We start from the raw sequence: 24,862 nt of genomic DNA, 5'->3' as shown, positions 1-24,862 counted from the left end.
AATTCACCCTAGAAATAAAAAATTACTCTTTAAACCCCATTTTCCTCCCCCTTCCTCTATAGTTTAATGGGTTTCATTATGCTATTTTCATACATATACAGTATAATGAATTTCTGTCATATTCACTACACTCTCCTTCCCTGCCTCCTCCATCGGGCTCCTCCCCACCAAACAATCCTCCCCCGCCCATAAGGGGGCATGGTATTATATGATGTTAATTGTATTTAACTGATTTTTTAATGCTTAAGAGAATGAAAAAGCCTTTCATTTTGCTTAAAGTATTTCAACTTGTTTTCTGACATCCAAGTTCCAGGTGCAAAGAGAGATCACCCTTGGCATACCATTGCCATGTATCATGTGAAAGTAGTTTCTATTTGAAAGTTCCAATAGATACTCCTGACCTGACAGGGGAATTCCAGGGAGGCCACTGAACCATTAAACTTGAAAAACAAAGGGGACAAATGCCTTTGTGTAAACATTAACCTGTCTGCCTTTAACTGCCTCTTTCTGTTTGATTTCTTTTTTTGGGCAGTCCTGGGCCTTGGACTCAGGGCCTGAGCACTGTCCCTGGCTTCTTCCCACTCAAGGCTAGCACTCTGCCACTTGAGCCACAGCGCCGCTTCTGGCCGTTTTCTGTATATGTGGTGCTGGGGAATCGAACCTAGGGCCTCGTGTATCCGAGGCAGGCACTCTTGCCACTAGGCCATATCCCCAGCCCCTAAAATGTTTTTCTTGATAGTTGAACTATACCCAGTTCTTGCTCTTAAAGCTTTATAAACATGCCCTTCAAGGACATCAACATACAGGCATTTGAGTAAACAAATACACAATATACTTGTGTATACAAAGCACTAAATACACAATGATTAAGGTGCTGACTGTCATTTGGGAATGTCTTTTGTGTGGTCTAGTTATACAATGAAATAAGTCTTTAAATCCACTTTTTCATTTAATGTTAGAATGTATACATCTGGCACCTCTCAAAGTTTAAAGTATATTAAACTTAAATTTGGAAGCTTTCAAATCTTTTTTTTTTTTGGGGGGGGGGCGGTGTATGAGTCTGAAAGATTCTGAAATCTGGTTAGACCCCAGGCCCAAAGTCCAGTCCAGAAATCCCTTGTTAGGTCTAGCCATTCACCCCATATGCCAAATAAAGAGACATAGTGAAGGACAGAGAAAGACTTATTACCCGGCAGCCATGGGAAGATAGCACTTGAGTACATCTTTGGGGACATGTTGGTCTCAGGTTCCATAGGAGGAATTGGAGTCAAGCGATGAGAAAGGTATGCACAGTTAAAACAGTCCCAGGTGCAGCCTGGTTGACCATTAGCTCACTCTGGAGGCCTTATGGGTTGTAGCTTTTAGCTGTTCTCTTCATCATAAGATGGCCTTTCCTGATGATAGGCCGTTTGCCTTTGTCTCAAGATGCTTACTGGTGATTGCTGTTCTTCCTGGAGCCCAAAGTGATAGCAGCAAGGAATGAGTCAGATCAAAGCGTACAGATGCAAGGCAGAAGTCTGAATGCTCAGCTGTTAGGTAATTTACAGACCCAGCAAGAGCCGCTTTTAAGTTACCTCTTCAAATCCCAGTGCTTTCTGTTGTTTTTGAACTGAGAGTGGAATCAGGTAACTCATTTCCAGGAAATGCTTATTTTACTCAACATTATAGCCTTAGATTAATCTATGTCAATGGATGCAGCTGCTGGTTTTGTTCCTGTGTAAAACTGCACTGCACAAGTAGTCTAGAATTTATCATCAGATAATGGACACCTAGGATGTCCCTGGATTTAGTAATTACAATCTGTTGGTCTTTAAATTGCCAGGCTTAGCTCTATCCCTCCCCAACACGTGGGGAGAGGTCCTGGGCTTATCTATCTCCTCTGTGGAGGATCCATACTCACTCTCTCACATCCCCCCAGGCTGGTAGGGTATCAACGCAGGAGTGGGGTCCCCAGTTTAGCCTCGGGTCGCATGTGGGTGCGAGACCTCCATACTCGCCAGCCCAAGGAAGACACGAGTGCGTGAGAGCTTGGAGACGTCTCTGGGACAGTTCTCATTTATTCAGATGAGGAGCCACCAAGATATATATACCCCAAAGGCAGGCACAGGAAAGGGAGAACGGATTGGCCACAAGGGGTGTCCATCAAGTGATGTCAGGGGACCTCCCTCGTGGGCAGAGGCCCAGCCCCCCAAGGATGGGCCCCTGGGGTACTCCTCCGCCATTGCACGCGTGCTCGCCCCAGGAACAGGGACTTCTCTTCCTGTTAAAGGCAGGAAGGGGAGGGGAGGCACAGCTGACCCCAACAACAATCATTGCTCCTTTGTATGTATACCTTTATTTCTGTGTGTGTATGTATACATACATATATAGATGGAAATACATGTACATCTATATGTATTGATAGAGATATACAGAAATACATGGATATACATGTACATGTACATATCCATGTGTATATGGATGTATACATCCTGTCTATATCTGCTACACATACATAAGAACTTTTGGGGAGAGGACAATTCTGGGCTTGTACCTGCTAAGCAGTTATCTACCACTTAAGTCACTCTCCCTCAGCCCTATGTGCTTTAGTTATTTTTCAGGTAGGATCTCTTGCTATAATCTTACCTACGTTGCTGGAGTAGCTGAAACTAAAGATGTGAAGTACCTCACCTAGATTGTTGAGATGAGGTTTCCCATGCTATCTGAATGCAATCCTTATCATCTCTGCCTCTCAAGTAGCAGGGATTACTGGATGCAAGAACTTCTTTGTCAACATTCCCTAGCCTTTTTCATGCTACCACAAAAATAGGAAGAGATAGAAAATAGGAAAGAGAAATATCACATGTCCTTAACTTGGGAGCTTCTGCTTGACCAGAGAGCTGAGTTCCACATCTGGACACTTTCATTGCATAGTAGAGTGCAGTGGCACAGAAGATAAAACTTTCTTAGAATCTGTGCCTGGTTAATTCTAGGTTACATAGTGGTACTGTTTCTGTTCTACTGACATCCAAAGTACTTAAATTGTTACACATTGTCATTCAGACTAGACAATTATTTTGGTTTTGTTTTTTTGTTGTTTCTATCACATGAGCCACAGCGCCACTTTTGGCTTTTTCTGTGCATGCAGTGCTGAGGAATCGAACCCAGGGCTGCATGTATACAAGGTGAGCACTTTACCACTAGGCCATATTCCCAGCCCCTAGACAATTAATTTTAGAAACACCACTATCTTGGTATAGTTTTCCTATGATATTTTCAAGAAACTATATAGTACTTGCACTGTTACTACAATGGCTTTTTCACACAGATTTATAAAAAGTCATAAAGTGCTATCAAAGGTTTTAGACTGGGGGTGTTTAAATGAGTTGGAAAATATGCAAGCTTTTAAGCTCATGCTTTGTCTAATTTATGAAGATGTGATGCTAAAGTAGTCATTTAATACACTTAGCAGAGAATTACAGATGAAACTACATTGCCTTTTTTATTTGTGTACCATATACTATACAGAAATCATGGATTCAGTTTTTAAATAAATGGGGATTTGAAGCACAGTTGCCACTTTTTGTACTAATACTTCCCGTATGTGACAGTACACGGATACAAGCATGCAAATGTGGACATACCACATACATGTATACACATTGGTTAGAACCAAGTATGTGTTTGTCTATCAAATGCCATTAATTAAGGACTGACTTCCTCTAATGTGTGTAACAAAGTGGATAAATAATAAATGGTTACAAGCCAGGTACCAGTGGCTCACACCTGTAATTCTCGCTACTCAAGCAAGGTGACAGAAGAGGATCGTAGTTCAAAACCAACCCAAGCGGACAAATCCATGAGACTTTTTTGCCAGTCCTGGGGCTTGGAATTCAAGGCCCAAACACTGTCCCTGGCTTCTTTTTGCTCAAGGCTAGCACTTTACCACTTGAGCCACAGCTTCACTTCTGGCTTTTTCTGTTTATGTGGTTCTGAGGAATCCAATCCAGGGCTTCATGCATACTAGGCAAGCACTCTACCACTAAGCCACATTCCCAGCTCCTCCATGAGACTTTTATCTCCAATTAATCAACAAGAAGCTCAAGTGGTAGAGTGCCAACTTTGAGCAAAAAAGTCAAGCAAGATCATCAGGCCTTGAGTTCATGCCAGTACTGGATGGAGGTGGATGAAGCTTTTGCTCCCCTGTATTTGGCTGTTGAGCAGAGCTTGGCAGAACCGTAGGCTTGGGCCCTGCTGGGAGGATCAGGGTCACCATCACTGCACTCCTGGCTGATGAATCAAGGCACTGTGGTGGGAATGGCGCAGTTGTGTCGTGTTGCATTGGAGGTGGCCTGATGAGTCCAGTGCCCCACTCCCAAACTGGCCAGGCCCAGGAGAGCTGGTGACCTGCAGCGCAGCTGCCACTCTGCCACACCCTACCACTGAATTCAAGTTTGAACAAACCTTGATGAGGCCAAGTGCATTCCCAAGCAGACGCCCCTACTATAGGCAGTGGGTGCTCTCAAATCTGCTCTAATATGTGATCCTGAACTAAACGGCCTTTAAGGAAGCCTGTCCTTGCCAAATAACCATTGTGTATGTCTTAGATAACAGGATAATAAGAAATTGAATATTACCTAAACTAAAAAGTAAAATTACCACACCAATAGGTGTGTTGTCAGTGTTAAGTCAGTGTTATACAGTGTTAAGTCAGCTGATTTAGCCTCTCAAAATATCACAGCTGTTTGACTTGCAGCATTAATCCCTGGCTGATAACAGTATTAAAGACATACAAGTTGAAAAAAAATGGTTATCTTAGTAGGATTCAGTAGCCAAATCTATTGAGCTATTAGTACCTGTCATGCCTTGTGGACTTTTGTGGATCCTGTTTCTCAGACAATGCATTTGATGGGCCACTTGGGTATTTTCCCTCCTCTTCATTTCCAGAAAATCACTATAAGCCCTTTGCTCACTTCTTCCCTGTCTTCCTTGCTATCACTCTGATCCCTTGTTCCACCCCATGAGTCAATGTTGTCCTCATCTTCCTCTGTATGATTTTTCCCACCTGAACTCAAATTCTCTTTGTCTGGACAATTCAGTGTTTGGGAGTCACTCTATATTTGGCATTCATAAGCTAACTTGTATCTCTAATGCCTTCCATAGTGCTTGGCTTTTTGTTGTTGTTTGTTGATGCTAGTACTAGGACTTAACCTCAGGGCTCCAAGCACTTACTTGGCGTTTTCTGCTCAAGACTCGTGCTTTCTCACTTAAACCACAGCTCTACATTCAGCTTTGTGCTGGTTAACTGGAAATAAGAGTCTCCCATTTTGTCTTACAGGTTGGCTTCAACTTCGATTCTCAGTCCTTAGCCTCCTGAGTAGCTAGGATTGCAGGCATGAGTCACTGGTACCTAGCTGGCAAACATTTATTAAATTAATGAAGTAAATGGATCTCATCTCACATTACCCTCTAATTTTCATCTTTTGTCACTAATAGTCACTAATATCACTATTCTGATCTCTCTGACATTGCAAATACTCTGACTCATTTCATTAGAAATGTGTCTTACAACCTTTCTCTTAACATAAGTCATCATCTCCTTATGCTAAATGATGTCCAGTCTCAGACTTCTGGCCTCTTTGGTTCTATGTCTCCTTTCCCCAAGCTTTTTTCCCTAAGATTGGCCTTAATAACATTCAAATATCTGTTTATTGCCTTAATAGACTTTATGTGTCTGGATTAATTTTAGATTACATTCATTTAAATTACAAAGACAGTAAGGAAAGTTCCTTTGTACCTTTCACCCAATTGCTTCTTGTGAAAACATCTACCATAGCTGTAGCTTGTTTGACTATTAACTGTATTCTAGACTTCATTTGATTTTCACAAGTTTTTCAACTGCTGTATTACATTTCCTATTTCATGACCTAATCCAAAGCACCATATTTACATTTGCTCTATTTTGAAATAGGTAATACCTGCTATGGTAACAATTGAAAAAGCTGTATGTCGATTCTCTACCTCTGAACTCTAGCAATTGCTTTCCTAGAGATTACATTAAGTATAATACACACATATGCGTGTGCATGCACACACACACACACACACACACACTCCCTTTCTCAAACATATACACAAAATGCATTCTGAAGAATTTGTTAGTCCTGCAACTTTTTTTTTTTTTAAGACTTCATCTGGAGGTATGCTGTTCAGTCCTGGATATCACATTGTAAAAGGGACATTTTGAAAGCACCCCTGTTATTTTTCAATTGCTACCATTAAAAAATAACAAAATTGAACTATGTAATGAGCATTGGGGTGAGAGGGGAAAATGGGGGAGAACAAAAGAAAGGGTAACATTGATGAAGAAGCATTGTACTCATAACCTGACTTACGGAATTGTAACTCCTTTGTACACATATCATCATCATCATGATAAATAACAAACTTTGTGGCTTAAAGCAGCACATGTTAGGTCAAGTCCATCATGATCCCTGTGCTAAATCCAAGGCATCCTCAGGGCTATGTTCCTTTTGAGAAGCTCAGAGAAAAAATAGGTTCTCTGCCTTTTCTAGAGGCACACATGCACTTCTCAGATTATGACTTCTTTCTTTCATCTTCAAAGTGCAGGCCTCAGCTCTGGGGCCTCATCTGGGAAAGACTCACCTCTTTTAAAGGATAGATGTGATTACATTGCACCCATCTGGATAGTCTCCCATCTCAGCTTCATAAGCTCAGTCACTTCTACTGTAGAAGATAACATATTTGCAAGTCTGATGATTAGGACATGAACATTATTTTGCCTTTCAGTGTTATCAGAGAAAAGCCCCAAGATATAAATAAAGGGGTCAGTCAAGTCAGATTGTGTTTAGAGACTCAGAAAAAGAAAACTTGAAGACCATTCCCAAATATATGCCTCAGAGAGAATAAAATAATATTTATAAAAATGTTAGGGCAATAAATGCATAGTAGAGGGTTTCTAATTCAAGGATTCATGGTACCAGGTGCATAAATACAGAAGCCCAAAGGGAAAGTGTTTAGAGAAGGTGGTGGGCCCATGAAGCAGCTTGCCAAGAATAGAATTTGGGGCCCAAGTGTTTGCTTTAGATCCAGCAGATAATCTGCATGTCAGAAAGGGCTGTTTACCAAGTAGTCGGGATTATTCTTCTCCCTAATAAAAGAGATGGGGAATGGAGATGAAGGACTACCCTGCTGCAGAGAAGCAACTTTCTGGCCACTTGCTGCCATGTTGGCACTTGTGTAGATTCTAAGCAGGACAGGAAACTTCTGTTAAAGGGGAAAAAAGATATTTGAAGTTCAGAGGACTGTTCTTCCCCCACCCTATAACATATGGAAAAGAAATACCCTGTCAAAGCAAAGCCCAGCCAGAAGAGATTATGAGACTTTCCAGGCTCTTCCTTTGTAGTCGTCCTCACGTTTGTCTCTTTAAATGCTTTACTTGACCTTTGAGAAGTTGCTGATAAGTAGTTGTAGAGTTAAGTGAACAAACCCTCCCACCTGGCTGTTGGGTGGTAGCTCCCAAGGCTCCTGGATATGCGTTTTTTGCCAACTGATACAGAAACAGCCCGGAAGGGGACAAAGTTTAGTCTGTGAGGAAATAGTTGGCTGCTGGCAGTTTCATGCATTCTGACCAGACTTCAGCTTGCTGTAAGTAGCTTTTTGTTTTTAAACTATTATAACATTGTAATATCAAAAGAATTATAAGAATTGCCTGAGATTATATCAGGTTCCTACTTGGCTCTAAATTGGTGTATTAGACTTACATAGAGAAAGTTTCAACAGTTCACAGTAGTAGTATTTTTAAAAATGAAAAGCCATAATAAATTTTATCAGATATTCCGCTAAAACAGATCCTGCTTACATAAAATGATTTTTAATGTCTCATGTTGAATGAAGGATTTTTATAACTGTAAAGGAAAGTGAATGAATTTCTATTTGATGCTCAGAAATTCAGTATTTCCAAATAATGCTTAGATTTTTTTCTCCCTTTCTCTTTACAGTTACTTGTCTTTGAGGTGAAGTTTTGTAATAAATTCATGGTAGCAAATAAATTACCCTGAAGTGATTATACTGGAGGTTTTTCTGTTCAAAGAAATTAAATGAGTGGGAATAAAGTAGACTCTAAAATGTTAACAAAACGTTGGGATCCTAGATTTAAGAGCCACAGAATAAAGGGAAAAACTGGGAGAGAGCAAAGTAAGGGGTGATATTGTCTAAAAAGAAATGTACTTATTACCTGATTTATGAGACAGTAACTCTGCTGTACATCACCTTTATAATAACAATAAAATATTTAATTAAAAGAGCCACAAAATACATTTTCAAAGAGGAAAAACTTTTTCAAATGGGTGGAAGTGACAAGCAGCCAGAGAAATTTCATGCAACTTTGAAACCTGTTTTTTTTTTAAATTTACATTTCGACATCTGTACTAATTTGCCATGCAGAATTCCCAGCACTATGATATTAAAAAAATAAAAAACCTTTCATATATGATAGTAGAGTTAGGACATTTTAGCTGTTCTTGTTTTAAGTTGGGATTAAGGTTCCAGGAACTAAACAGTGTTACACAAACCTATTGAATGTAGCTATAAGAATGTTAAGGTTGCAAATTTTCATATTTCCTTTTTCTCTCTTTCTACAGTGTATTTAAAAACCAGTACATGTCAGTTTTATGACTTTGAATATGGAAATATATTTTAATGTCCTTAATATATAAAAGTTCTAAAGGCTGGCTGCTAGCCATAAAGCTTTGAGATCTCTGGAGAGTGGTGAGGAGAGGTTGTTCCTGTAGCATGTTTTTCTTTCCCTGCCTTCCTCTAAGACCTTGGGGACATTCTGACAATTTCTCCAGTCTGGTTTTTACTTCCGTCCTGTGGAGGGGCCCAGACAGTGGTATTGCCCCCCAGCTGCTGTTTGCTGGAATGGGCAGGACACCTTGTTCTAGCAGACTGAAGTAAAAACCTTGACTCACCGTTTAGGCTGCTGAGTCTTGGTGACTCTAGCTTTCCAAGCTGATTACCTTCCTCAGATCAATAGCCTCTTCTGGACAAGAATATTTATTTAGTTGTTGATTCATGAGGCAAGACTAGGGAGACTAGGGAGGGTTAAGGGGCCTTGGGAAATAAGCCTGAGTGACAGGTGACATGGTTACCAGGGAAGCAGTGCTGTTCTTACTGGATTAAAAGTATGCCAATCTTTCAACCACCCAGAAGGCAGCACATCAAGCTTTTCTTTCCTTAGGGCCTTCGCTACGTGAAAGTGTGCCTCCTTCCTCTCCAATCATTGAGATATTTATTAGAATACCACCTCTCTGGGGAAGCCTTTTGAGACTATCCTTACCAGTTTTCTTTTACCACATCACTTTTTCCCATACCCTGACCTCCTTAAAAAAGAAAAGAAAGAAAAGCTACCTGGCATTATTTAATTTTATAGATATAAAAAGTATGTATATATAATATTTATGTGTGCATATATGAATGTATGTATTTGGCCTTCTAGACTGTAAATTCTCATAGGGCACATACCTTCTGAAATGTTCAGTACTATATTGTCCATAATATGCCTACTTGACATATAGTGGACACTTGGCAAGTAGTCTTATGACTAGATCAATGGTCATTAAACTTATTTATAAGATTAGCACTTTTTTGAGTAAATAATATACATATTCACATGATTTCCAGACAAAATGTACTGTCTTACTTCCGAAGCATGTCCCATTCTGTTCCCAACCAGCCTCACCAGATTACTGCTATGGCTTTTCCAACTTTCTCTCCAGAATTTCTTATTGTATATGCATGGAAACATCAAAATATAAGTTCTCTCCTTTTTACACACCATTTTATGTACTGGTCTTTATTTTTTCACTCGTATATTTTGAGTATCTTTTCCTGTCTGTCCATTTTATTTGAATAGCTGCTACAAATACATGATATAAATTACTAGTAGACAAAAACTAATCGATTGTATTTATGGGCCATAATTTATATAAACAGTCATATAGCTGGGGGTATTTGGTTGTTTAAAGGGTCTTTCTATTGTAAACAATGCTGGCATTCATATATATGTACCTGTATCATTTCACATATGCATATGTATACCTTTATGATTAAATTCTCCAATGTAGAATTATTAGCTTTGGCCTAAACAATAGTGCACTAGCTTTGAGCTGAAGAGCTCAGGGACAGGGCTCAGACCAGAGTTCAAGCCCGAGGACCAGCCAAAAAACAAAACAAAACTACTTGAGCTACTTGAATTTAGCAAAAGCACAGGTTATTTTCAGTATAAAATATAGAAATAATTAGAACAGCTAAAATAATTAGAAAATATATTAAAATGTCACCATCAAAAATACCAAAATACAGCCAGGGGCTGGTGGCTCACGTCTGTAATCGTAGCTACTCAGGAGGCTGGGGATCTGAAGATCACTGTTCAAAGCGAGCCCAGATAGGAAAGCTTGTGAGATAACCACAAAAATACTAGAAGTGGAGCTGTGGCTCAAAGTGGTGAAGTGCTAGCCTTGAGCAAAAGAGCTCGGCTACAGCACCCAGGCTCTGAGATCATGCCTGTAATCCTAGCTACTTCGGAGACTAAGGTCCAAAGGATCATGGCTTAAAGCCACCTCAGGCAGAAAAGTATATGAGACTCCGTCTTGAAAATAACCAGCAAAAAGCAGGGCTGGAGGCATGGTTCAAGTGGTAGAGTACCAATCAAGAAAATAAGTTGAGTGTGTGTAAGGCCTTCAATTCAAGCTCCAGGACTGGCAAGACACAAAAAAAAATCAAAAATTTAATCAAGTACATAGAAATATGTCTGTGGGGCTGGGGATTTGGCCTAGTGGCAAGAGTGCTTGCCTCCTATACATGAAGCCTTGGGTTAAATTCCCCAGCACCACATATACAGAAAACGGCCAGAAGTGGTGCTGTGGCTCAAGTGGCAGAGTGCTAGCCTTGAGCAAAAAAAAAAAAAAAGCCAGGGACAGTGGTCAGGCCCTCAGTCTAAGCCGCAGGACTGGCAAAAAGAAAGAAAGAAGGAAGGAAGGAAAGAAAGAAAGAAAGAAAGAAAGAAAGAAAGAAAGAAAGAAAGAAAGAAAGAAAGAAAGAAAGAAAGAAAGAAAGAAAGAAAGAAAGAAAAGAAAGAAAGAAAGAAAGAAAGAAGAGAGAAAGAGAAAAGAAGGAAGAAAGGAGGGAGGGAGGGGAAAGAAAGAGAAAGAAAGAAAAGAAAGAAAGAGAAAGAAAGAAAGAAAAGAAATATGTGTGAAAAAAAGCACAAAATCTCCATTGTGGTGAAAGAAAATTATTGAGAAAAAAATTATGAAGCCTAAAAAGTGCAAAATACATATAAAATACCTTATGCAATCTCTCTATATGTCTATGTACTTTATGCATATATGTGTACACACCCATATTCACCATCATCGTAAGTTGCAAAACAAAAAATGGTTAGGATGCCCCTTCTAATTCAATCTATACATCTGGTGTGGGCCCCATCAAAATTCTACCAGGAATTGTTGAAGAACTTGATTTTAAATTTTATGTGGAAATGTACAGGATACAGGTTACCAAAAATGATCTTGAACGCTTAGCATATAAATTAGAAAAATATCTTGGAAAGGAACAAGAATGGGAGTGAGACTTATAATACAGGATTTCAAGACTGAACTATTTAAAGTTATAATAATCAATGTGGTATTGTCTTGAGGATAGACAGATCAGTGACACAAAATTGTGTAGCAAGAAATAAACCTAAACATATAAAGTCAATTAAATTTTGATGAAGGAGGGAGGGAGTATGAGGGACAAGGTAACAAACAGTACAAGAAATGTATCCAATGCCTAACGTATGAAACTGTAATCTCTCTGTACATCAGTTTGATAATAAAAATTTGAAAAAAAAATTTGATGAAGGTGAGAAACCAATTCACTGAGAAAAGAATAATATGTGATGAAACAAATACATTTTCCTACAATTGAGAAACAAGAACCTTCACTCCTCTCACTCCATATATAAAAATAAATAGGAGACAAAAAAACTCAGAACCAGAAAGCGAGGGAAAGAAAAAAATGCCTTTCTAAATTTAGTTATGCAGAGATTTCATAATAAAGGTTTACTTAAGAATAAGTAAAATAGGGGCTGGGGATATAGCCTAGTGGCAAGAGTGCCTGCCTCGGATACCCGAGGCCCTAGGTTCGATTCCCCAGCACCACATATACAGAAAACGGCCAGAAGTGGCGCTGTGGCTCAAGTGGCAGAGTGCTAGCCCTGAGCGGGAAGAAGCCAGGGACAGTGCTTAGGCCCTGAGTCCAAGGCCCAGGACTGGCAAAAAAAAAAAAAAAAAAAAAAAAGAATAAGTAAAATAAATGAGCTTATACGTTTTAAGACTTCCCAGGCCCTTTAGTGTGTTAATATTTCTTATAGAAGGATCATATACATTTCCCCAACTCTCTGGCCATAGAATCCTTTTCTTCCCTCCTGGCATATTGAAGTTCAGGACTGAATAGTATATATAGTTCTGTTCTCAAAACATACCCTGTGTGTGTGTGTGTGTGCATGTGCATATGCATGCCAATACTGGAGCTTGAACTTAGGACTTTGTGTTCTTACTTGGCTTTTTCTATTCAGGACTTGAGCCACCGCTCTCCTTTGCCATTTTGGGGGAGTTAATTGGAGTCTCATGCCTTTTGAATGGGCTGGCTTTGAACCTCCATCCTCAGATCTCAGCCTCATGAGTAGCCAGGATTATAGGTTTGAGCCACTGCCTTCAGTGAAAACATACTACTTTTGAAAACTATGTTGTTCATGATCAGTTTCTCTTTTTGGTACAAACTAATGTAATTGGATTTATTTCCTTCTAACAAGTAAAGAAAACTCCTTAACTTTAATTCCTCTGTATATCACCTTTATAATAACAATAAATATATACACTTTTAAAGAAGAAAAAGGAAATTCTTTTACCCAAAGGACTGTGATTACTCTCCATCTCATATTCATTGACAGCCAGCCAACTATTGCAGCTATTATTAATTGTAGGTTTTTTTTTACTCATTTGTCTCACTAGACTGATGTTCATCAGAATAAGAGGAATAAAAGCTGACTGATAAAAGGTGCAAAGCACTTTGCACTTTTCCTGCTGCTTGTTGCATATATTTGGTACGGCCTACTGTGCCAAGACTTTCTATCCCCAGACTGTTTGCTTCTCTCTGTTCACTTCCTGTAATTTTCTTAGTTCCTAATTGCCTGAAGGTCTGTAGATTGGCAGTCTTTATTCATTCTTGGTTTCTGTGGCATACCTGATATGTGACTCATTTCTCACTGACCTATTTAGTTTCCTCTACCTGCTGTTGCTCTCCATGAATAGAAAGTTTATGAGTATGAGTTGTCACAAAGTAGGAGGGGACAGAGTCAGGCATGGATATCAGCTTAAATCTAAGAATGGAGATTTGAAGCTAACCCTCACAGACAAATCCAAGAGATTTTTATCTCAATCAACCAACAAAGCCAGACCTGGGAGTATGGCTCAGATGGTAAAGTGCCAGGCATGAGCAAAAAGCCAAGTTTAAAAAGCCAAAGGGTTTAAATCTCAGCACCAGGTTGGGGATATGGCCTAGTGGCAAGAGTGCTTGCCTCCTATACATGAAGCCCTGGGTTCAGTTCCCCAGCACCGCATATACAGAAAACGGCCAGAAGTGGCGCTGTGGTTCAAGTGGCAGAGTGCTAGCCTTGAGCAAAAAGAAGCCAGGGACATTGCTCAGGCCCTGAGTCCAAGGCCCAGGACTGGCCAAAAAATTAATTAATTAATTAATTATTTAAATCCAAGCACCAGCACAAAAAAAGGAGAGCTGAGGCCAGACTAGGCCAAAATTCAAGAAAGGCTGGGAATGTGGCTTACTGGTAGAGTGCTTACCTAGCATGCATGAAGCCCTGGGTTCGATTCCTCAGTACCACATACACAGTAAAAGCTGGAAGTGGTACTGTGGCTCAAGTGGTTAGCATGTTAGCCTTGAGCAAAGGAAGATCAGGGACAGCACCCAGGCTCTGAGTTCAAGCCCCAGGGCTGGCAAAAAAAAAAAAAAAATTAAGAGACTCCTCATTCAATACAAATCTGGGCATGATAGTATACATCTGTCATCCTATCAATTTGAGAAGCATAAAATGGCCCATTCATAAATGTGACACCCTATTTGAAAAATAACTAAAACAAAAAGGGCTAAAGTCATGGCTAAGAGATAGAATACCTACCTAGCAAGCCCTGAGTTCAAATCCAGTACTGCAAAGAATAAATTACACTTGATCTTAGCCAAAAGGCCGAGAAGCGATTGCAAAGAATAAATTGACAAATAAGTAAATGTAAATAAATAAATGAATGAAAAAATGGAGGGAAATTGAAGAGAAAGCAAAAGAAAAGCAGAGCCAAACTCACCTTGTCTACACTTGGTCCATAGCTCATCCTATCCAGGAAAACAGATTTTAGGAAGAAATTAAAATATGTAATGCTAGAAGGGATGTGAAAAGGAAAGAAAGTTTAAGGATGTATCCTAATAGCTCTAAGATGTATTTTTATAAAGTTGAACTACTGTAATAGACACTTGTTTCTCCTAAACATGGAAACTAATAGCCAGATACAGAAATGCCATGCATCATCTGAATAGAGCTCACTAGAACGTACACATAAATAGAATTTAAGAGGCCTTAATAATAGATATGTTACTAATCTCTCTTTTGATATTAAAATATATTCTTTTAAGGAAAGGTTATGCTTCTTCTTACTGTGTATATGTGTGTTTACGGATGTGTATGCACACACACACACACACATGCATACACACAGAACAGACTGTTGTAGACACTTTCTCATGCACTGGTCTCATTTAAATATCTGCCTGTTTCCTAGCTTCTGCAGTCTGTAAAAATGGGATCATAATTAATTCACTCTGCGTTCACCACAGTAACACCTATGGGATTGTAACCAAATAATTTACTATTTTGATCACTATTGTACCATTTGAAGAACAAATCTTGAATGCTATACTATAAGATGTGTATCAGTAATTTCCACAGCAAAATGATGTGACTAGTTCTGACAAAATTTTTTTTTGAAATTCATTTGCTATACACACTGATTAGAAGTAATTTACACAAGCTGTTTTCACCAACATCAAAGACCATCATGGAACACCTGAAAGGATCAATCTTTTGCCTATTTCTCAATATATGCAACACAAAGTAAACATATCCTTCATCATACTTTCTGCCACACCTTATCAAAGAAAATGAACTGGAGAACAAATAAAGAAGACAAATAAACAGAGGCAAGATGGCAAAACATGATAAAAACTGATTATAGCTTGAAAAACAGTTTTGGGTTTGTAATAAAATAAGATGACCTTTTAAAAGAAGAAGCACTAAGGCTACTAGGGGTTACATGGGGAGATATTTGTATAATTCTAGTATTTACTAACTTGGAAATGGCAGCCTTTCTGTCTGTGTCTATGTCTGTCTGTCTGTCTGTCTCTCCTCTCTCTCTCTCTCTCTCTCTCTCTCTCTCTCTCTCTCTCTCTCTCTCTCTCTGTATGCCCTATCCTTTATGAGTTAAACCTTCAGAATGAAACATTTCAAAACAATTGATGGGAAGAAAGGGAAAGTGGGAAAAATGAGGGAAGGAGTAATAAGTTTGACAAGAAATGTACTCACTACCTTACATATGTAACTGTAACCCTTCTCTGTACATCACTTTGACAATAAAATTAAATTCAAAAAACAAAAAAGTACAAAAAATTTGCTGCCTTCCCATTGTCATTATAGTTTTCAGAATTTGTGTGTGTATGTATGTACACGTGTGTGTTTGTATGTGTATATCAGTACCAGAGCTTGAACTCAGAGCCTCATGATCTCACTCAACATTTTTACTCAATACTGGTGCTTTAACCACTGGAGATATACGTCCATTCAAATATTTTGTTGATTAATTGGAGATCGTTTCTCGAACTTTGCCCAGGCTGGCTTCAAACCTTGATCCTCAGATCTCATCCTCCTGAGTAGCTAGAATTACAAGCATCCAGCACTTGCATTCAGTAGCTTTCAGAATTTGATAATTTGGTGAAAGTTGAGGAAAACCTAGTAGCTGACAAATATCTGGACAATCTTCCTCACTCAAGTTTCATAAAATAACCAGGTTGTGACAAACTGGGGAACAAACTCATCAAGGGAAGACCATGAAAAGTCACTTATTTGGGGCTTGGATAGTAGCCAGCATATGTTTAGCATGGGCAAAGCTCTGGGCTTAATTTTCAGCATCAAAGCACAAAATAATCAAAAGTTGCTGACTGAAAAGTGGGGGAAAAGGCTGCATAGGGATCTATTATCTGGAAGGTAAATACATTATAAGATCTATAGGAACAGACATGGAAAGTAAGAAAAATAAAAGATTTGGGCTAAGAATGTGACTTAGTGGTGGAGTGCTTGCCTGTCATACATGAAGCCCTGGGTTGGAGGACTCAGTACCACGTAAACAAAAAAAGCTAAAAGTGACACTGTGGCTCAAGTGGTAGAGTGCTAGCATTAAGCAAAAAGAGGCTCAAGGTCAGTGCCTAGGCCCTGAGTTCAAGCCTCATACTGGCAAAAGAAAAAGAAAAATTTGCTAGAATGTTTTCCACTTGAAAGATTCAACAATAATCCAGTGTTGAAACAATATACTTAAGTAATACAGGGGCCAGGTATGGTGTTGTGCATCTGTAAACCTAGCTCTGAGGGAGGTAGGAGAAACATCCCACTCTGGCCGTGGCAACCATCTGAAAAATAAGCTAAAACAAAGGGGCTGGGCTTCATGGCTCATGTGATAGAGCACTTTTCTGCCAAGCACAAGGCCCTGAATGCAAACCCCATTATCAGGGGAAAAAATTAGAAGCAAATAATTAGCAATTGGGAGATAGTTAGCATCTGGGTAAGTAATAGTGCTGGTGCCTTGAATAAAGAAAAAAAACCAATACATTATTTAAGCTTACACTCAAAAGTTACTTTTATTCTATAGCATTACCTTTATGCCCATGAAATGAACTTGTTGATTTTGATATTTTTTAATTATTTTAGAATTGCTTTTTTCTTTTCTTTCTTTAAAAACTTTTTATTTTATTTTTTATTTTATTTTTATTTATTTTGCCAGTCCTGGGGCTTGGACTCAGGGCCTGAGCACTGTCCCTGGCTTCTCTTTGCTCAAGGCTAGCACTCTGCCACTTGAGCCACAGCGCCACTTCTGGCCGTTTTCTGTATATGTGGTGCTAGGGAATTGAACCCAGAGCTTCATGTATGGGAGGCAAGCACTCTTGCCACTAGGCCATATTCCCAGCGCCTCTTTAAAAACTTTTTATGGGACTGGAATTTGAACTCAGGGCCCTTTATTTTGTTTGACAAGCTTCTCTCCTGCTGACCTATGTCTCCACGTCCTTTATGTAATGTTTATTTTGAAATAGGGTCCCGATTTTTGCCCATGCCTGCACCTGGATCATCATCTTCCTGTTTTAGGTTTCCTGAAGTAGTTGAGATGAGGTTCATGCCACACCAGCATGCACCTGTCATTCCAACTCCTATAGAAGAGGAGTCTCTCAAAAAAAATTCTCATGTTGTTCCACTTGGCCTGGAACCAAGATCTCATCTCATCCTGCTAAGTAGTTAGGATTACAGGTGTAAGCCACTGCCAGCTTCTAGCATTTCTTTTGGATTGGTATTTATACTTTCCACTTTTGTAGTCAAATTTCTTATTTATTCATGCTTCCCTTTTCTACTAGATCGTGTGTGTGTGTGTGTGTGTGTGTGTGTGTGTGTGTGTGTGTGTGTGTGTGCTGGGGCTTAAACTCAGGGTCCTCCCTACTCCTGGCTTTCTCTCTCTTAGCTTTTCCTCTCGGCATTTTCTCAGCTCTGTCTCTGTCTCTTTGCTTTCTCCTCTCTCTCTCTCTCTCTCTCTCTCTCTCTCTCTCTCTCTCTCTCTCACACACACACACACACACTTTTTCAATTATAGCTGGTATTACACCACTTGAGCCACACCTCCAGTCTGGTGGGCTTCAAACCTCAATCTTCCAGGTCTTAGCATGCTGAATAGCTAGGATTATCGATTTGAGCCACTAACTCTCAGATAATAACCACTACAGGAGTTGCAAAACTTTCTACAGAGGGGCTTGAACTCAGGGCTTTGTGCTCTTGCTCAGTTTTTTTCTCACAACTGGTGCTCTACCATTTGAGCCACACCTCCACTTCTGCTATTTTGGTGGTTAATTGGAGATAAAGGTCCCTCTGATTTGTCTTCCCAAACTGGCTTTGAACTCCCATCCTTAGGACTCAGTCTCCTGAGTAGTTAGGAGTATAGGCATGGGCCACCAGCACCTCGCAGGCTATATATTTTATAATAAAGATTTATTGGAACATATGATACCCATGTTTCTATGTTGTATATGGCTATTTTTACACTACAGCATTGAGTAGTTGAGATATAGATTATAAAAGCCTAAGGTATTTACTATCTAGTCCTTTAAAAAATTCCTTAACTAGGACACACACACACACACACACACACACACACACAACAACAACAACAACAACAACAACAACAACAACAACTAAAAACCAGTGTGGCTTTTTTTGCTCACTACTGATAACTTGCCCTCAGGGAAGCCATCTGCCTGTCATGAGGATGCTCAGAGGACCCTGTCCAAAGGCCTACATGACAAGGAACCAGAGCCTCTTGCACACAGGCCTGTGAATGCACATTGGAAATATTTCTGTAACCCCAGTCAGGTCTTCAGATGGTTGTATCTCTTGTCAACAAACAACTGAAACTTTATGTGACCTGAGGGCAAGTATCAGCAAAGTGTTCTCAGATTCCTGACCCTCAGAGCTGTGTGAGATAATAAACATTTGTTGTTTTCAACTGGTAAGTTTGGGGAAATTGGTTTTGCTAGAATACAGTTTTCAGGCTACTATGCACATCTAACCTATGTCATAGGCTTTTGCTGTTTTAGAAACATGCTGAGAACTGAGATCTGTGTAAAGAAACTGAGTCACCCCTGCACTGGCTCACCCCTATAATCCCACTTACTCTGGTTATGATTACAGGCCATGTTGGGGAGAAAGTTAACAAGACCCTATTTCAAAGAACAAGCCTGATGTGGTGGTTCATGTCCTAGCTATTGTGGGAGGGGGAGGTAGTAGGATTGTGGTCAGAGGCCAACTCAAGGGAAAAAGCATGAGATCCTGGCTGAAAAGTTAATGAAAGCAAAAAGGGCTGGGAGTGTAGCACAAGGGATAGAGCATTAGTGTGAGCCTCTTGATTCTCTTACGGTGTCATACAACATATGCATAACCATATGTTGATTTCAAACTTATAAGCTAGGCTTATTTGAGTCATCAGGCAGGATTTTTGCTGTGTTATGTTACTATTATTTGTATAAAAAGGAGTAATGTAAGGCTGCATGTGGTAGCAAATACCTGTGATCCCAAGTACTCCCAAGGTGGAGGTAGAAGAATTGTGGTCCAAGGTAGTCCAGGTACCTAGACTATCTGAAAAGCAAAAGGACTGGAGTGTGACTCAAGTGGTAGATCACTTGCCTAACAAGTTTGAGGCCCCCAAACCCAACAAAGCAAAACAGCAATGATATTATTATAACTTTTTTTTGCCAGTCTTGGTGCTTGAACTCAGGGCCTGAGCACTGTCCCTGGCTTCTTTTTGCCCAAGGCTAGCACTCTAGCTGTTGAGCCACAGCACCACCTCTGGCTATTTCTGTTTATGTGGTGCTGAGGAATCAAACCCAGGGCCTCATGTATATGAGGCAAGCACTCTACCACTAGTCCATATTCTCAGCCCCTATTACTAGGTGTGCACTAAGGTCTTTAGGTAATATATATATATTACACATATACACACACGCATATATATACACAGAGAGACATATGTATGTTTATTATAGTGTACATATATGGTATATATACATGTATATATATTTGTATATACATGCGTGTGTACATACACATATATGTATAGCCATATATATGTAAAACAAGTTGTTTCTAGTTGGAATAGTGTCCAAGTTCCGTGGGTGTATTAGCTTCTATTGTTGTGTAACAATATTGTCACAAACATACATGTATTACCTCAATCACTGGGGCCTGGGCTCACTATGTCCTCTGCTTTAAGTCTCATGTAATTCTCAACCAAGGCATTGTCCAGGCCTGGATTTTCCCCTGAAGGCTCCTGCAGAAGTTGTGGGTGGTAACAGCACCCAGCAATGAGAGTTGCTGAAAGACTGAAAGGACTGAAAGATTCAGGCTTGTTTTTCGTGCCTGTTGACCTCCAGGTTGTAGGGGCCCCCTACTTCCTTGCAATGTGAAGTGCCCACCCTTTGCTTCCTCATAGCTATCATGGGAGAGACTGTCTTGTAATTATGTGCTTGTAATCACGTTCATCCCAGCACCTTGACCTATTGCTGAGAAGTCCTACTTACGTTCAAGGGGTAGAGATCACTCAGACATGAATGGGTCATGGGGACCATCTTCAACATATTTCTGCCACAGAGACTTGGAAATCATGCAAATCCTCCTTGCAGGGAGAAAATGAATGCTTTACCAGCCTTGGTTTCTGTACTTAAAAAGGCAGTGTAATGCATTCGCTTTTTTCCCTTCCTCTGTGCTGCAAATGGATGACTCCCAACAGGGATGTTTTTAATGAACAGAAATGAGATAATAAAAAGCAAAAAGGTTAAAAGATATATATATCTCATCCCCAAAAGATAACTAGAAACAGCTTGGCATGCTGCTGAGTAGATTGACATAAGCAGAGGCTTTCTGCATGTGAAGAACCCAAGATGCTGCTTTCAGCAGCATAAGTGAAGCCCATTTCCCCAAGTTTAAAAAGCATTATCATCTATTTCAGTAGAGGTGATGGATCCCATGTTTACTCCTTTAGTAAATCCTATTGAATGCTTCCCATTTGCACGGCTGGGCACGATTCACCCTTACGTGTTTGCGGTTATTGGAAATGTCAGTGGGAAAGAGTATCACCCTCTCCTGCTGGAGGTACATATGCCTGTTCTCTGCTATCCCTGGCATGTTGTCTTTTCCAAAATTTGGTGGGAAAGTTCCAGAGGGTGAGCAGTAAGTTAGAAGGAAATTTAGAAAGTCAGTGATATGGGCCTACTTTTTTGTGCTATGCATGGCAACGGGTTTACAAAAGTAACCATCAGAATCCATCTCTTCCCACTCCCTCTTTATGCCTCACCCAACATTCAGTAATTACTTTTTCTATAGTCTTCCCTCCTCTACTTCTTTTACTCTCTCTCTTTCTCTCTTTCTCAATCTGTGTGTGTGTGTGTGTGTGTGTGTGTGTGTGTGTGTGTGTGTGTGTGTGTGTGTGTTGTTACTGGGGCTTGAATTCATGGCCTGGTTACTGTTCCTTAGCTTTTGCAAGTGGTGCTCTACCACTTGTGCCATAGATTCCCTTCTGGCTTTTTTTGTTGTTGTTGTTAATTGGAAATAAGAATCTTTCCTGCCTAGCTGGCTTTGAACCTAGATCCTTTGAACCTAGATCTCAGCCTCATGAGTAGTTAAGATTATAGGTGTGAGCTACTGGTTCCTGGCCTCTTCACTTTTTCTTTTTCTTTTTTTTTTTTTTTTCTTTTGCCAGTCCTAGGGTTTTGAACTCAAGGCATAGGCACTGTCCCTTTGCTTCTTTTGCTCAAGGCTAGTGCTCTATCACTTGAGCCACAGCACCACTTCTGGCTTTTTCTGTGTATGTAGTACTAAGGAACCAAACCCAGGGCTTCCCTGGTCTCACGGACTTCCCTGCTGAGACAGTATAATTGATACAGATATTTGTATCTGTAGCTCAGCAAAGTCAATGATACTGTTTGGTAAAGCTTGTATTTCATTTTTCTGGTAACTTTGAAGTATGTTTTTCTCATAGACTTATTTTGCTGTATAGAAAAATAAGCTTATTTATTTCATTTCCTTTTACATTTCTTTCTTAATCATCATCCAGGATTCTAGAATAATCTATGCATTAGTTAAAGGCAAAACTAAGACATTTAACTCAATTTACTTGTCTGACTTACACAAATTATTCTTTCAAAAAATTTCCAGCATGATTTTATGTTTGCAGGAGGTGGCAGCAGCAGCAGAAGCACCTTCCATTCCACTCAAAATAGAATGAGGCATTTGTAGCAGAAAATATAATAAAGGAACTTGCCCTAATGTAAATTCAGTCTGAAAGCTGTGAATATTTTATAACCCAGCCAAGCAGTGAGCTGCAACAAATGTTGTCCTGGGGAAATGCATTCTGATTCTCAGATGCTACAATGTCTAACAATTAGACTATGTTTTAGGTTTTTTTCTTCATCTTCTTGGAGTCTTCTTTTTCCTTCTAACTCTTTTTATCGCTATTTATAGTAAAAAGCCACTTCAAGGCATCAGCCTCTTTGCTGGAGGAGTGGCCTTTGAAGATAACCATTTAATACAGAGCCTTGAGTAGCATGAGACTGAAAATACATGCTGAGAAAATGTGGCTTTTTTTAGGACACTGATTCCATTATGAATGGTCTTCATTTGGGACTTCATTTTGCTAATTTTAAATTTAGAGCTAGTATATCTCCTAGAATATTTAGGATAAGTCTCTAGATTGTATCATTTCCCCTTAAGCTTAGAAAGGCTTTGTCTGATGTCCATTTATGGCAGGAGCAAGCAACACTACCTACCACAAGCATATGTTGCTTTTGTGTTCAAGTGGTCTTTATGCCCTATAGACCAGGGGCAGTGGATGTAAGATAGGCCCAGTGGTTATGGATTTTAAGGATGAAAGGAGGAACATTTGCTACTCTGGACAGCTAAAAGGTTCTGGTGATTTTGATGTTGAAGAGACAAGACTGCCCTGAACCAGGAGCAAACAGAGACCATAAGAAAAACACGGAAACAATAGCTTCTATTTCTGCCCCATTAATAAGACTGCCTTGGAGTAGGAAAGAAAGTTTGAGACTCAACAAAGTGAAGATGTTCTGGAGTAGTTTTCCCTATAACAGAATAAATATACTATCTTTAATTCTAAGGAGGCTATATTAATCACGTTGCAAACTAAGCAGCAGTAAGAGAAGGTTTTGTGACTGAAGAAAGGAAAAATGTTACTTTACTCCTCATTCACAATGCTAAATAGGCTGGCATTCTAGGAGAGCTGGATAGCTGTGACCATTAAATGCTTCAAAACCAAAGGTTGTTTCTGTTTAGTTGTTCTGCCATTGCCTGGGATATTACTGTCATCTACCAGTCAGAGGTAGATTCAGCATGGGAATGAGGGTAGGGTAGGGATGGGTCCAGAACAAGCAGCTTCTTTTTTTCTAAGAAAACTTGTAAGTTGCAAATAGCCTTCTCACATCTCAGTGGCTAGATCTAAGCCTTGTGGGGATGCCAGCAGACCTGAGAGTAGAGAAATCTTCAGCAGAGTAGCCATTTACCCACCTAAGACTTTAAATGTGGGGACTGGAGGCAGTGTTCCTTTAAAAGGAAAGAAAGAAGATTAGGTGTTGGAGGACAGTATCTACCACTGTGCTGTCTGTTATAAAATACCCATTAATTGTCATTCTTAAACTGTGAAATAGGTTAAAATGAGAATCTGTGATGTATTCTCATATTAATGCATAATAGCACATATTAAAATATCTTTAATATAGATGGCACACAGTTAGAAAATCTGTATTATTAACTGGCACTAGTTGCTCACACCTATAATCCTGGCTTCTCAGGAGGAGGAGGATTGCTTTTTGAAGCCAGCCCAGGCAGACATACCTGAGAGATTGTTATCTCCAATTAACCAGCAAAAAACATGAGCTAGAGGCATAGCTCAAGTGGCCAAGTGCCAACCATGAACAAAAAAGCCAGTTGAAAACACCAGGCCCCTGAGTTCAACACCCCCCACTCAAATCTATATTTTTCTTCATTCATGAGTATGGTCCCTTCTCTACTCACAGACTCTGCCATATTTACTACTTATTTAGAGAATGTTATTAGAAAAATATTTAACTCTCAGTTTAGTGGAGGAAATTGGAGTAAAACAATTGAAGTAGTAAAATGTAAAAAAAATGTTTTAGATTGTTTAAATTCAAATTAGGGTAGTACTGGTAGCCATTCTGTCATTTACTAGTACACTACTCTTTTGGGCAGTGTGATTACTTTTGTAATGGAAAACCAAGAGCTTTACAATGTCTTCATTATTTGCTTATAAGTATATTTCTTGGACATGTCATATAACTATATTAATGAGTAAATGTTAAAATGTATTTTCCTTGAAAGATTTTTGGGTTATGTCTTCTTTGCTCCCTTCACTAGTGTGAACAATAAAGACATGAATGAAGGGCTGAATGCAAGTCTATACCATATCTACTATCCATAAATAGGGATAGTAACATAAGCTCATTTGAAAATTGAGGCCACTGTTCACTGATTCAGAGTTCAAATCTTACCCTCTCTAACTTCTGGTTCTTTTTTGGTTGCACTTGTACACTATAATCTGTGTGTGTGTGTGTGTGTGTGTGTGTGTGTGTGTGTGTGTGTGTGTGTGTGTGTGTGCTAGTCCTGGGGCTTGAACTCAAGCCCTGGACATTGTCTCTGGGCTTTTTTACTCAAGGCTAGATTTCTACCACTTGAGCCACAGCTCCATTTCCAGCTTTTTTGTGGTTAGTTGGAGATAAGTCTCACAGACTTTTCTGCCCTGGTTGGCCTTGAACTGAGATCCTTTCATCTCAGCCTCTTGAGTACTGTATTTAGGATTACAGGTATCAGCCACTGGCATTTGGCATTGTACCCGTAATCTTACATTGAAATGAAAAGTACTAG

At 39.6% G+C, this 24,862-nt stretch overlaps 1 protein-coding gene and 1 long non-coding RNA gene across 4 annotated transcripts in view; one reads left to right on the top strand and one right to left on the bottom strand.

Moving 5' to 3' along the window:
* The window catches only part of Map3k13 (mitogen-activated protein kinase kinase kinase 13), a 156,192-nt gene that overhangs the window by 22,331 nt on the left and 108,999 nt on the right, over nucleotides 1-24,862 (top strand). Inside the window, exon 1 of one of the 3 annotated variants that reach the window (XM_048347012.1) lies at nucleotides 6,152-7,647. The exons of the other annotated variants lie outside the window; for them this stretch is intronic. The gene's annotated coding sequence lies outside the window, so the exon portion shown is untranslated. Of the gene's footprint in view, nucleotides 1-6,151; nucleotides 7,648-24,862 lie in introns of those variants that run through there. 3 annotated transcript variants of the gene reach the window in all.
* LOC125351916 lies at nucleotides 17,296-24,581 on the bottom strand. The gene is made up of 3 exons (XR_007211057.1): nucleotides 24,174-24,581; nucleotides 22,726-22,730; nucleotides 17,296-17,347 (listed from the first exon to the last, which is right to left on the bottom strand). It is a non-coding gene; the product is annotated as an uncharacterized LOC125351916 (long non-coding RNA).

The sequence above is a fragment of the Perognathus longimembris genome, chromosome 5 (genome assembly GCF_023159225.1).
Source record: "Perognathus longimembris pacificus isolate PPM17 chromosome 5, ASM2315922v1, whole genome shotgun sequence".
In the NCBI taxonomy this organism is placed as follows: Eukaryota; Metazoa; Chordata; class Mammalia; order Rodentia; family Heteromyidae; genus Perognathus; species Perognathus longimembris.
This window is presented reverse-complemented; position numbering and strand designations above follow the sequence as displayed.